Genomic DNA, 12,926 nt, shown 5'->3' with positions numbered 1-12,926 from the left:
CATAAAGCCTCACCTTTTGCTGTGGCTTTGTAGTGAGCAAGTACAGCAGGCCTTAAGCTTCGCCCACCTGCTTCATCAGGTGTAATAGGGTACAGCTGGTCTTGCAGCACCTCACTGTCAGGGCAGCCTCAGCCCACGTAGAAAGGCTTTAGGTGGTGCTGTCAGGCTCTTCTCACTGCCCCAAGGCGGTGAAAGATGAGGTTTGCATCCTATAGCTACAGAGTAGAGTGTATGTGACTGATGAGCATCCTTGTCTCCTTGGTGCAGCCTGCTGAGCTGGTTCTATGGCATTTTTGGGACTTGTCTTTCCCTGATGGTTTGCAGGTGCCAAATTCCTCTCACCCCAACTTCAATGATTCTGTGAAATTCAGCCTCAAGTGAGTTCATGTGCTTTACGCAGGAGACAGAGCAAGGAGGGGACTCTGAAGTTGCACTTAAACTACAGGGGACGGTAAAGCTGGCTTGCACCAGTTCACGATGGCTAAAACTGCAGTGTCCCCTAAGGGCTCCCTGGTGGTTGCAGATAGCACTGCAGGACTGTGTTGCTCTCCCAGCACATGAATGCTGTAGTTGTGCTCAGACTGGGAGCTGGGAGTGTTGTGGTGGCTGTGGTGTTCCTCTGGTGCTAACACAGCTGTGCTACTAATTCTCTCATCAGTCTAATGCCGTGATGCTTTGCTAACACCAGCAGTGACAAGCAGAAGCCCTTGGAGATGAGTGGGGTTCATTTTTTGAAGAGCAATTCAGTATCCTTCTTTGTATGGTCATAGAATATCCCAAATGGGAAGGGGCTGCCCATAAGGAACATAGAATCCAACTCCTGGCTCCACACAGCACCACCCAAAATCAGCCCAATTCCTCCTTGGATCAAGAAGATAGCTCTGCAGAGCTGCTACTCCCAGCAATGTATTTGTCTCTTAAATGTTTCCATTGCACACAGCATTATCTGGATGCCACGATCTGGTTATGGGGTGGTACTATTCACAGGAGATTTCCAAAAAGCTGGAAGGGGCATGGGGCAAGTCAGTAAGGAGGCTCTACCTGTTCTATTCATTAATGCTCTCATCGGTCACCTATTCTAGCACCCCTTAAATGTCTTGCTGCTTGCTCTGAAGGTAGTTAATCTGGTTGGGCTTTATCTTATCTTTTTCAGGAACCGCTTTGGGAATGAAAAGCCCATGGCTGGCAGCATTCTGCTTTCTGCTCACCTGAGCTTCCTGCTAAGTTTCTGTAGCTGTAATTGTCTATGAGGAGCAGAGTGTCTCAGGTGCAGCTTGTATCTGCTGGTGCCCTCACTGCCTGCACCATTAAAGCCGTGCTTCTGAGGAAGATAAAAAAGCAGCTGAGAGCAAGAGCACCTTCCAAGAAAAGCCATTTATTAAGTGCAAGTTATGTCCCACTGCAATATCTTCCAATTGCCCCACTGCTCTCTATGTTGGTACCAGCAGCAGGACCAGGCTTGTTGTGAAGGGGAGAGTAGATGTTACATTTATTTCAGGGAAGGAGAGAAAGCACCATGAGTAATGGTGAGTAATTTGACATTTAATTGTGAGTAATTAAAGTGTGTCATCATTGGGCTGTGACGGTGTAAAGAGGAACAGAATCAGATCCACTGGATTTGACTTTTAGTGGCTTGCTCTGTGTCAGCTGGGAGTGACCCTCTTACAGGAGTGCAGTCACAAGGCCTAGAAGTTGGGGCAGAGTCTGGTTTAATTTTATGGGATCACTGGATGATGGGAAGGATGGCTGTAAAGTATCACCCAGTGTAAAGTATCACCCATCCAGCCCTGCGTCAGCCCAGTGGTGAGGCCTCTGCCTTGTCCCAGGCAGCCTGAAGTTCTCTCCTTCATAGAATCATGGAGTTGTTTGGGGTGGAAGGGGCCCTTCAAGGCCATCTAGTCCAAATCCCCCACAGTGAACAGGAACACCTACGTCTTCATCTGGTGCTCAGAGGCCCATCCTGCCTGATCTTGAATGTCTCCAGGACGAGGCATCCATCACCTCTCCAGGCAACCTGTGCCAGTGCCTCACTACCCTTATCATAAAGAACTTTTTACTTATATCCCTTATTCCCTGCCAGTGCCAGTGGCAGGGGATTGGGCTCTCTGCAAGCACAGGTTTGCTTTCAGCATTTCTGCACATCTCCCATATCCCTGGTAGGGACTGACGTGAGGTCAGTGCTGGGTATGTGTTGGCTTCTGGGCCCAGGGAAGAAATCCTCGTCTGCCAAAGGGAAGAGGGGTGAACTGGCTGGAAAAGAGCCATTCTTCTGCCTTCTGCAGAACATTGTCTGCAATGAAAGCCCTGCCTACTCCCATGTCAGAGAGTTGCTGAGAACCAAACCCGGAAAGGATTGCCAAACCCTCCACTGAATGCCAGAGGAAGCGACATCAGAAAAAGCCATCTGTCTCAGCTGAGGGACTGAATGGTGACTTTAAAACCATACAGTTAGCTGCACTTAATTGTCCTATTTGCCTAAAGCAAGTGATTAAGGGCTTTCTGTATGTTGTTTGCATAGAAATCCACTTCTCCCTGCCCAGCCGCGCTCTGAACAGTTCACACTTGGACTGCAGAGTGGAGGAGAAGAAAGCACTTTGCTCTATTTTTATTTTCTATGCTGCCTTGAAAATGGCTAGAAAAGGCAAATGGGAGCCTTAAACATTGGCTGACACCTTAATTGCTACCTAGCAATTAATGGCTACAGGCTTTCTTGGGCAGCTCACACATGGATATATCAGACACCTGGTTGCAGAAATGCCTTTTGTTAAGTCATCTCCCTAAATATTGTGCCAAATGCTCTGTGTAGATTGAATTGCATTTAAATGAGGTGAGCGTGCAATGGATCATCTGACTGCTGATGCTTCCCTCCAAGTTTTGTGACAAATGGCTCTAATGCAAGCATCGTGTCTCAAACCCTGAACTTACTCCTCCAATTAAATACTGATCCTTTAAGCCCTGTCTGGAGAAATAATATAGTAACAACAGTCATGCGTGTTTGCACAGGAAAGCAGAGGTGTGCATGTAGCAGGTGCTAACAGAGCTCTATGAATTTAGTTTGCAGGGATCACAGCAGCACTGAAGACTTGAGCAATTGGGGCTGGGATCCGTGGCATCTTTGGTGCAAGTTCTGCAGGAATTAGAGCACAACCTGCAATGCCTTCGCTGTATGCAAACACTGCAAAGAGTGCTGATGGGTTGCTGAAATCCCCATAGAACAGTGCTGTCTGGCAGCTCAGCAAGATGCAGTGGCTGACATGGAAGGAGTCCTCGGGGCGTGCAGCTCGGTGATTAGTCAGTCCTGGTTACCACTTCCTCCAATTAGCAGCAAGCAAATCAGCATGCTTGAGTCAACAAGGACCTCAGGAGGAACCAGACTTCCCCAAACCACTGCCAGATGTCAGCAGACACTCCGACCCTCCCTCCGACCTTTTTGGGCCTCGATGCTCATAATTAGCTGTTAACATAGACGTGTTTCTGTCGCTCTGCCCCTTCTGCTGCAGGCTGCCCAGCACCATTGTTAGCTCAGCTGTAATGAAGCCATGCACGTGTGGCTCTGCAATGCTGCAGAGCATTGCATCTCCATCGCTGTTCCAAGCAAACAGGAGCCCAGCTGGAATCATGCACAGTGCAGCCTCACTCCCATTTGGATCCTGCTCTTTCTCACTTGCGATCTTTGATCATAGAATCATTTGGGTTGGAAGAAATCTTTAAAGACCACCCTGACCAACTCCTCTGCCAGAGCCCTATCCAGCCTGACCTTGAAGATCTCTGGAGGCAGAGCACCCACCACCTCTTTGGGCAACCTGCTCCACTGCCTCATTACCTTTATTGTAAGAAACCTTTTCCTTATACCCAGTCTAAATCTCCCCTCTTCATTTTGAAACCATTTCCCATTATCCTATCCCAGCAGAGCCCTCTAAGAGTCCATCCCCTTTCTTACAGCCCCCTTTAGAAACCCAAAGGCCGCTCTCATGTCTCCCCACAGCCTTCCCTCCACCAGGCTGTGCAGCCTCAGCTCTCAGCCTGTCCTCGTAGGGAGGTGTTCCACCCCGGGATCATTTTTGTGGCCCTCCTCTTTTTTTTTTCCTCAGTCCTCTTATCTGTGGCTTGACAGAAATAATTAAATGCTTTAATTGCTTTGGACTGCCTTCAGTGAGCATTTGCCCAAGCCAGTAATACAAGAGCAGCTCTATCTGTCTGTGCTCAGAACACTTGACAGGGCTCAGTAATGTTTCTGGGAATATTAGGAACCCAGATGGGCATGTGGATGGTCTCAAGCTGGGTGCTTCAGATCCCAGATCACATCAGATCCTTTGGGTTTCTTGTATTGGCATTAAGATGTGCTCACATGTATCCCCAGCTATGTTTACAGTCCTCTTTCTTCCAGCATGTGTGATCATGCTGTCCCAAATAAGTGGCATGGGACACCTCTTGTGCATCTGTGTCCCTTTGCTTCTGATGCATTTCAGGTGAGTTAATAGTTCTGTGCTTAGGAAGAGCAGAACTTTTCTGTTGCTAACATTAGATTTATTATTATAACTATTATTTTATATTTATTTTTAATATATTATAATTATATATTTATATTTTATTTATATATTAATAATATATTAATAATTCCTTAGGTGCTGATGAAGGGTAAGAATTCAAAAAGCCACGATAGATCAATGTGGAACAGCATGAATAATAACTGGAAAAGCAGACTGATCAATGAAAGAAAATATGTGAACCATTTCTGGAATACAGCACCTGAGGTGTTTTACAGCAATAGAAGTATTCTCTGTAACATTCCTTCACTTGCTTTGCTTAATGATCACCAGCTCTTAAAAGTTCATCTTCTGCTACGATGCTACCGAGAGTCAGAAAGAGGAGGAATATTTTAAATTCCCTTTGAAGCAGTATTCCTGATGTTAATTCAAAGGTTAATCTTGTGTTGTTTGGAAAGCTGCTTTTCTGCCCAGCCTCCCTGTGATCTCTTTAGCTATATCTGATAACGAAGGCTTGAAAACTCCAGATTAGAAATTAAATTCTACCTCTGCGGCCCAGCCCTGATGACCCAAGGAGTCGCATAAAATACTCTTTCCTTTGCAGTGAGCTCTTTGAGCTAATGCTGTTGCTTTTGCCTTAAGATTAAGAATTCTTCTGGAGGAAAAGCTAATTCCCATAGAATCACAGAATAGCTTGGGTTGGAAGGGACCTCAACCCCCCACCCCCTGCTGTGGGCTTGTTGCCCCCCACCAGATCAAGCTGCCCCATCCAGCCTGGCAATAGGCACCTCCAGGGATGGGGCACCCATGAACAAAGTTCTTAGCAATTTCTGTGACTTTCTTTAGCAGAATTTGAAATCTTTTTGGTACACAGGTATGTGATATATTACTTTCCAGCTCCAACTGATTGTAGGGATTTGCGCTTGTAAATGAAAAGAAAATGAATGCAAATAAGCAGAGGCAACAAGAAAATTTGGTCATCGTTGTTTTTCCCTAGCCAGGAAAGAGAGGCTGAATCAGTGAGGTGTTGAGACTTGTTCCTGGCATTGATAAGGATCTCTCCTTCTCTCCTACAAAACGCTACATTAGCAATAATCAGTTTCCCTGCCTTAGCCCTGCAGTTGTCTTCCCCCTGCATCATCCCCGAGCCCATAGATCTGCCATCTGAGAATGCAAAAATCCCAACACAAACGAAGACTTGAGGCGCTTCAAACACTTTTCTTTCCCCCCAGTGCTGCTGGGATTTCAGCACCGTTTGCATTATCTTCTCCCTGCAGCTGGGGCATGTGGCACTGCTGCTGATCTGCACTGCGGTTGCTCTGTGGTGGGTTTTGCAATAATCTGATGGGTGACTGCTTCATGTGTTGGGCAATGGTACACAACATTCTCATGCTGGCATTGCTGCTGCCTTCGAGTTGCTGAAAACAAAGCAAAATGATACAAAACTACCTCCTGCACCTGAAGCATGTGGTTCTGCACTGTGCTACCACTGCAGCTTGCACCGTGCTGAGTAGTGAGGCCTTGCCTTCAACCTTCACTTGACAAGGCTGCTATTTTCCTGTTAATGTTTGGGGTTGTGGTGTTGGAAGTGAAAGAAATCCAGGAGTGGCACATGTTGGAGTGAGGGAAAAGCCACAGTTTTCACAGGCCAAACCCAAAATGTCTTTAAACTCTTTTAGATTGCAGCACCAACACAACCCATCATTTCATAAAATCATAGTATCATTATGAGTTGGAAAGGACCCTTCAAGGCTATCTGAACCTATTCCCCTGTGTGGACACCCACAGCTCCATCAGGTGCTCAGAGCCCCATCCAGACTGACCTTGAATGTCTCCAGGGCCATCCACCACCTCTCTGGGCAACCTGTGCCAGTACTTCACTGCCCTTATTATAGAAAACCTATCCACTCTAAATCTCTTCTCTTTCAGTTGGAAACCATAACAACAGGACAAGGGGAAATGGTTTGAAGTTGAGGGAGGGCAGATGGAGGTTGGATGTCAGGGGGAAGTTGTGTGCTGTGAGAGTGGTGAGGTGCTGGAACAGCTGCCAGAGAGGCTGTGATGCCCCGTCCATCCCTGGAGGTGTTCAAGGCCAGGTTGGATGGGGCCCTGGGCAGCCTGGGCTGCTGTGAGATGTGGAGGTTGGTGGGCCTGCATTGGTGGGGGGTTGGAGCTTCGTGATCCTTGAGGTCCCTTCCAACCCAGGCCATTCTGTGATTCTGTGGGTAGGTCATGGTTGGACTCGATGATCTTTAAAATCTTTTCCAACCTGGTCGATTCTATGATTCCATGATTCAATGAATGCATCCCATCCTTTGAGCACACTGGGCTGCTTCTCGGGAGATTCAGGCTGCAGATCTGAGAGTTTTAAATCAAATAAGGGAAATTTACGGGCAATGGGTGAACAAACCAGAGCTAAGAAGCTCCGCAACGTGTCATCCGCATGCGAGGTCCGAGGCTGTCAGGGCTCCTCCTGCCTCAGTCTCGTTGTAAAAAGCTCGGTGCAGCCCTGTATCCCGGCCTTCCCGGGGTGTTCCCTCCGCAGGGCTCGAGGAGAGGCAGCTCCGCTCCTTTAACGGGAGGGAGGCGGGTGGGTGCTGGGGACGTGCGGCACCGCCTCCTCCTCCTCCTCCTCCTTCCCCGCCCGCTCCCTTCCTGCCAGCCAGCGCCGCGCAGGCACCAGCCCGGCTCCTGCACTCCGGCCCCGCAGCCCGGTGAGTCCCGCCCTGGAGCACGGTAGGCCCGGCCCGGCCGTGCGGGGAGCGATGCGGTCCCGGTGCGACCTGCGGGGCGCTTGGTTCAGGCCCGGCCGGGCTCGGGGCAGGTGCGAGCGGGGAGGCCGGGCCCAGGCCTCCGTCGGCGGCTTCCCAGCAGCGGCCTCGTGGGGCAGCGGGGCTGGAAGGGAGGGAATGAGGGCGGGGGGGGGGGGAGCCGGCTGTCTGTCTGTGTGTCTGTCTGTCTGTAGTAACCTTAAAGCGGCCGTCCTGTGGAAGTGAAAAGGGCGATACGGAGCGTTCGTCGCTGCGAGGGGAGGAAGGCTTTTCCCCTCGTCACAACGTGCGCCCAGCCCTGCGTGGCGGGGTGGAGGCAGCACAGCGTTTATCGAGGGCGTTTTATGGGGTTGGGGTGCCGAACCCCCCCGGCGGGTCCGAGGGGCCAATTTCTCATGAATGAAGCTCCATCTAAGGCCTTGTGCTTTGGCCCAGCTAATTCCAGCCCGCTCCTTATTTTAATTAAATGTACATCGTTAAGAATAGCACGGTCTGGTATCTTTTTGTGTTAAGCGGTGCCCGATGCTGCTTTCAGTCTGATCGATTGGCAGCCCGTGTGACAGGCTGTGCTGCGTACGGTCACGAGTGGAAGAACTGAAAGAAGAGCGTCTCTCCCCCTGTTGGCTTCTACGATGAGCTGATACTTCACTGTAGTCGTTCTCTACTTAAAATCCTCTTTCCCCCTTTCTTTTCAGTACCTCCATCGCCGCCTCTGCCACACAATGCCCATATGGCATTTAGCAGGTGTAGCTGACAAGTCCTATTTAACATCTCCTCGCATATGACAAGGCAGAAATCTCTGGTAGGAGCTCAGAGTGCTGCGGAAGTAAGAGGGGGATCCTCAGTTCTGTTCCCAGCTGCACGGCGAGGTTCAGGCTTGCAGTGCCGCTGCTCTCCTTCCCATAACTGTGCTGTGATTCCCGTCCACCAGCAGGCTATGCAACTTGCTTTACCACATATTTTTTCTCTTGCCTCATATGCTGATGCTGCTTTCTGTATGCGGTGATTAAAATAACTTTTGTGTGTAGTTGCAGTGGGGAAGGGTTGGGGTTTGGATGCAAATGCTGGTGCTCTGTTAGAGTTACTACATACATACCTTTTTTGTTACATATTTTTCCCCCCTCTTATCTAACCAGTTTCAAGAAGATGCTTCCTGCTGTCAGAAATAGCAGTAGTAGGAGGGTATGAAGTATACAGCTAGTTGTTAATTTGGTTCTTTATACCCCACTGTCATAAAAACCTTACTTCGGGTAAATTAGTCTGCTAATGACTGCTTCTGAAACACCTTAAAGGGAAGGGAAAGGCTTGATCAGGTATGTGTCAAATTGTCGTGTTAACCACAGAACAGCCTGCCCTTGCATCATCTGTTCTGTCTGTCTGAGATTCTGGCTCAAAATTGTCTCATCATTGCTTGAGTATTGGCACCATAAACCTGGGATTGACAGAATCCTTCCAGAACTGAAATTCTGCATGGATTTCAGAGGCTGTGGGTGTAGCTTAAATACGCTTTTGGCTGAGACCCTTACCCTAAGGATGTGGCAGGAGAGGGCACTTGTTTTATTTTAAGCATCGAGCTTGGTTGCTCCTAATCCCTTCCCCTTTGCTGCCAGCACACCCATCTCTCACCACTGACTGCTGAGAACTCCAGCTCCTGAGTTCCATTGCCTGGGTGAGCAGGGCAAGTGCCATCCCAGATAATATTGTAGCAGGAGGGCCCTTCCTGGAGCCAGCATGCAGTCTGGTGAGAGGCTGGGGGCAGAGGAAAGCCCTCAGAAAGATCAAGTTTAGTTTCTTAGTGTGTAGGAAACATCTGTGTTGTGAGTGCTGCTTGTAATATAACTGCTTTTGGGGTAAACTTGATCAGTTTAGTCTACGCTGACACCTCAGGAAAGCTGCTCCAGAGCCTCCTGTAGGTCTCAGAACAATTGCTGTGCTGCCAGCCTAATGCAGTTTATGGCTGGTTTGTATAATTTGTGTTTGTTCTAGCAGTGCCATTTGGTTTAAGCAGTTGTTTTCCCTCCCTGAGGCAATTAGAAGGAGCAGTTGTATCCCCTCAGAGCTGCTTGCTCTGATAGGGTAAATGAGTCAAAGTCTTTATGTTCCTTCCTATCCTCTCATCAATATTCTTCTTGTTTCCTTCCTGATAAAAATCTTTTACCCATCAAAACCTTTTTACTAGAAAGGGAGTTTTATACATTTGTATTTAGTTCTTAAGCACCCCGCTCAGCTATGTTGGCAAATCAAGCATGATTGGACTATTGTTAACAAAAGGAGTGTTTTGGGGGCCTGCTCCCTGTTGTAAGCTCCCAAACATTCTGGTGTTCCTGGGGTGATGATTTCGGGCTGATGACACAGGGGCTAAATCTGTGCCAGGCAGATCACTTCTTGTCAGTGACTGTGCACCAACTGCACAGATGATAGATCGGAGTGCTGCCCGATTGTGACTTGCAGGACAATCTGTTTCTCCTCTTGTCATTATACGAGATGGCCAAACAGATAGAACTCAGGATGTCTTTAACTATATATGTATTTATATTGTAGAAGCTGAAAATTCTTTTCCTGTTTGCAAGTCTGAGCTCCAGCTGGCTGCAGAGAGATGGCTGCTTCTGAGCGTTGAAAACTTAGCAGCTCTTGCCAGGGTGAAGCCTTCAAAGTAATGTTTTATAAAATGTGGACTTGTTGACACTTCTTGAAGGTTGCCTCTGCTCTCTGACTTGGGAATGCTGTGCCTTCTGCTGTGAGCATTGGCTGAGAGCAATGGGATGTTTGCTCCACAGCGCTTAATTGTATCTTCTATTTCCAGTTAGTTTGGAGTGGGAGCAGCGATGGTTGCATCGATACGTGCCTGTGCTGAGCCAGGCTGCTGCAGCCTGCAGCCCATGCGGTCAGGATCTGCAATTCCTCTGCAAGGTTTTTCACACAGGAGCAGGAGCAACTCGTGGCCGTTGAGCTGCCTGCGCCTCAGCTTTGTCCTCCCTTGGTTGTCACACTGCTGCCTGTGCGCAGGAGCGCTGCTCTTTAATTAGATTATGTTAGAATGAATAAGTGAATTTGAATAAATGAGCTTATGGAGGCACTCTCAGGTCAGCTTAGGCCCTAAAAATAGGTGCTGGGCACAGGACAGGCTTGGTGCAGTGTCTGTCAGTACAACGACATTGAATGGAGATCGCCTGTGAATGCAGAAATTCTGCTGCCTTGCTGTCTTTCTGGCCAGGATGCTCCGGCGCCTCGTTGGTATGAGAAATGTCAGAACGTGCTCAAATGTGGGCGTTCTTTAATGGCAGCTTGGTGGGATGCTGGAAGGGGAAATAACGGCTGTGGAAACTGTACTAATCCGAGGTGCTGAAGAATGCAAATCTCATGATCCTTTTTAATGCTTCCCATCTAACTGAAAAGGTGATTTTTAGTAAGGCTTTCAGATGCTGCTGAAACAGGGGAAAAAGAGAAAAGGTCTCTGTTAGAAGTATGTACGTGAGAGCTCTGGGAAGCTCCTTCTGGCTCTTCCTAACACAAATATGAAGAATATTGTTTCTATGTGATGCAAAGAAGTAGCTCAGGAATGTTGAGCCTTCGGTTTTGCTGTGCAGAGTTTGGGGGATGGGAGGGAAGGAGGAGCAGGAAGGATGAGATTTTTGGGTTAATCACAAGCAAAAGAACTACTTTCTTTGCAGTTCTCCCCCTTGTTTTATGTAACGTGCTTTGTTTTTGTTAGTGCTTCATGTCCTACCTCGCTTATCAGCGTTCACAGCTCTAAATTCCTCTTGCTGAGCAAAATTAGCTGCAGTTTGTTCCTCTTGTCTTTCAAAGACTTACGTGGAAGAGGAGCAGCTTTCTCACTTTTCAAGTTGAACTTCATCTCAGCTTGCTCTGAGGCTGCATAATAACTCAGAGAAAGTGTCTGTAAATTAGCAGCGTTGGCAAGCTACTCATTTTCCTGCCTTAATGATCCCTATTACAAATGGCATTGTTCTCCACCAGCGGTACCAGCAAACTGCTGCTCTCAGTGTCAGCTGCACAGGACTTTCACAAGCAAAACAGTAAACTCTGCAAAGTGACACTTATCACAGGGCTCTCCCAGCAGTGGAGGCAAAGTGCTGCTGCAAAGTCCAAGCATTCACAGTGATCTTATCTTCAGGCAAGGTCCCAGTACTGGAAGCAGTGTGCAGGCTGGCACCTTCCTATGCCAGACTGCTGACCCTGCTGTCTGCTCTGCACTGTGCTGGCTGGAGCTGCTCAGGGCTGGGTGATGCTGCAGATGACTCTGGAGCTCAGGCACGTTGCTACCTGCTGCCCTTCTGAGGGAAACAGCTCTGTGCTGTGGAATCGAGGATCTGGAACAGAGCTGCTGGTTTTCTTCAGGTTGAACGAGGAGTTGAGCATCAGGGAAGGCTTTTTTGCTGTGTCAGAGGAGGTGTTTTAGTGTTGCTCAGCAAAACGTGACTCCTCATTTTTGGGCTACGCGTATTAATTGAATGGCTGACCTCAGGCTGACTGGTGTCCAGCTCATGCAGCGTTTGCGAATGACCCAGGAGAATGAAGCTTTGGGATTACGTGGGTGTTGAAGGCTTTTAAGGATGGTGTATTTATGCCCATGATTCACGATGCTTCCAAACGTGATCCAGCTCCCATCCTGCAGAGGGAAAGTCCCTCGGTCCGGTGTCTGTAACCTCTCACTGAGCTGTGTCACAGCTACAGCAATATCAACCCAGCCTGGTTATTTTGGGCTCCTCATTCTCTTACATCCAGATTCCGGTCCCCACCACGAACATTTCTTACAGCAGAAGTGCTGGCTTCATTCTCCATTGCTCCTGGTTACTTTCTCCTACATGGACTTAAAATGGCAGGTGGGATATTCCAGGGCAGAGGCAAATTCTAGCACATCCTGCTCCTGCCACTGCGTGCAAAGGTGTCTTAGGTCTGCCTGCATCCTGTGTGAAGGAAGCTGCTGAGCCTGGGAGATGAAAGCATCTCCTCCTTGAGCTGTCTGGTGGTGGAGGCTGTGCCATGCACGATTCCAGTGCTGTCTCTCCCTGAGGGGTGTTGCAAGGAGACTGCTGCTGGCAGGGGCACTGGGAAGGACTTGTAATCCATTTGCAAGTGCGTAGCTGTCGAGGCAGATGATGACTAAGCTATTGCACAAGGTTCAGCTCTTTGGGGAGAGTGCCAGGATTGGGACAAATCATGACTGACTGATAAGAGAGCCTATAATGTCAGGCAGCTGATAACTGTGTTGTTCCTGGTTTAATCTGACCACTGCCTACGACTATTTTTATTTTTATTTCCCCTCAGCCTGTTCACTGGGGAGTTCTGAGTTGAAAAATCTTCATTCAGTGAGGCCAAAACTGGCGCAGCCCGGTTCGTGGGAGGAAGTGAGCAGTTCCCAAGCTCTCAAGGCGAGTGCCCGGTGGCAGAAGTATTTCAGGGCTGTGACTCAGCTGCACTCCTCTCTCTGGGTCGGGTGGATTTCTTCCTGCTGGGAACCCAAACCTGCCCACTGCAGCTCTGTCTGAGTGCCCTGGCACACTCAGGGAGGTTGGAGGTTCCTGCCTTCTTGTGTAACAGAAGGGAAAGTAAGGTTAGTGCCTGTGATTTTACATGTGGTGGAGTCCCATTTTTGGAAGGAAGCCCTGTGAGCAGGGATGTGGACCATGTTGCAGTATCACTTCTG

At 48.7% G+C, this 12,926-nt stretch overlaps 1 protein-coding gene and 1 long non-coding RNA gene across 11 annotated transcripts in view; both read left to right on the top strand.

Moving 5' to 3' along the window:
- Positions 1 to 48: 48 nt before the first annotated feature.
- On the top strand, positions 49 to 3,823 carry LOC125694415 (uncharacterized). The gene is made up of 3 exons (XR_007377545.1): positions 49 to 451; positions 1,154 to 1,526; positions 3,055 to 3,823. It is a non-coding gene; the product is annotated as an uncharacterized LOC125694415 (long non-coding RNA).
- A 3,207-nt stretch (positions 3,824 to 7,030) lies between these two features.
- Positions 7,031 to 12,926, top strand: part of KTN1 (kinectin 1) — a 70,000-nt gene continuing 64,104 nt past the window's right edge. For 6 of the 10 annotated variants that reach the window (XM_048948071.1, XM_048948070.1, XM_048948061.1 and 3 more), the window contains exon 1: positions 7,032 to 7,201. The gene's annotated coding sequence lies outside the window, so the exon portion shown is untranslated. Of the gene's footprint in view, positions 7,202 to 12,603; positions 12,614 to 12,926 lie in introns of those variants that run through there. The other 4 variants (XM_048948069.1, XM_048948063.1, XM_048948066.1 and 1 more) reach the window with 2 other exon arrangements.

Source organism: Lagopus muta, chromosome 6, assembly GCF_023343835.1.
Source record: "Lagopus muta isolate bLagMut1 chromosome 6, bLagMut1 primary, whole genome shotgun sequence".
Classification (NCBI taxonomy): domain Eukaryota; kingdom Metazoa; phylum Chordata; class Aves; order Galliformes; family Phasianidae; genus Lagopus; species Lagopus muta.
Note: the sequence above shows the minus strand (reverse complement) of the source record. Positions and strands in the feature narration are given on the sequence as shown.